Source organism: Manduca sexta, chromosome 3, assembly GCF_014839805.1.
Source record: "Manduca sexta isolate Smith_Timp_Sample1 chromosome 3, JHU_Msex_v1.0, whole genome shotgun sequence".
Classification (NCBI taxonomy): Eukaryota; Metazoa; Arthropoda; class Insecta; order Lepidoptera; family Sphingidae; genus Manduca; species Manduca sexta.
In genome coordinates, this window is record NC_051117.1 from 267693 (window position 1) to 268746 (window position 1054).

The following is a 1054-nucleotide window of genomic DNA, read 5'->3' on the forward strand; positions in this document are numbered from 1 at the left end:
AATAATAGCAATACTATCTAAAACCTTGGATAAAGCACTTTGTGACACTCTGCGCTCCTTACTGAGCCATAAGATGAGCAATAAGTCTCATAATGCCCAGTAATTATGCTATATTGTCGTTCAATGCTTAAATGCTATAGCCCGAATATTTCCTGATATGGCGAAAGGCTTGGTCACTATCATATCAAGTGACGGAACACACATGGCAAAAAACCCTAGCTGCACCTCTACCTACCTCTTTGGAGATAAAGGCATTATATGTAGTGTTAATAGGCCTCTGCCTGCCCTTCAATACACACGTGGAATTATGCATTAACATTTAAATATTAACAAAAATACCGGCTATATTAATTTAACTGGAATTTTCAACAATTTCAATGCAAATTGAATTTTTATTGTCAATGATTACTTCATTAATCAGGAACGCATTAAAATTATTAAAATTATCTCATTAATATAATGATATTTAAAGTTAACATTAATATTTAATAAGTTTAATGAATCGAACATAAATTTCGATATTATGTAATTAATTATTTGTATTTATTTTGTCAGATACAGCATGTTATGTAATTATGTAATTAATTATTTATTTTACTAGGTCAGATACAGCGTGTTGCGTATAAACATACGTAAAGCTTTTACACTTTTCTTATATAGTTAGTATCAATTATGATTTTTTATGTTTAAGCGAATTTAGACATCGAAATACAACCAGTTTTCATATTTCCTAGCTTGTAAAAGCCTGAGATTCTCTTATACATTTAATTAAAACGGAACTCAAAAGACCGGCTACCAGATTCAAAAACACTATAAGCTCGGTCTGCGTAGATCGGACCGACACCAGCATATAAAAAAGAAATAACCATTTCTTATATTTACGCGAATGTTAGACATTGAAATTAAACTAATTTTCCGGATTCTATCGCGGTTTGTTTATTTCATCCGCCCAAAGTTACTTTGCAGATTTAATAGTTACATATCTTTTTAATTTTAGGTGGTCCGATCTACGCAGAATCAGACTTCAAGACACTGTGAGCTCATTCTGCGTAGA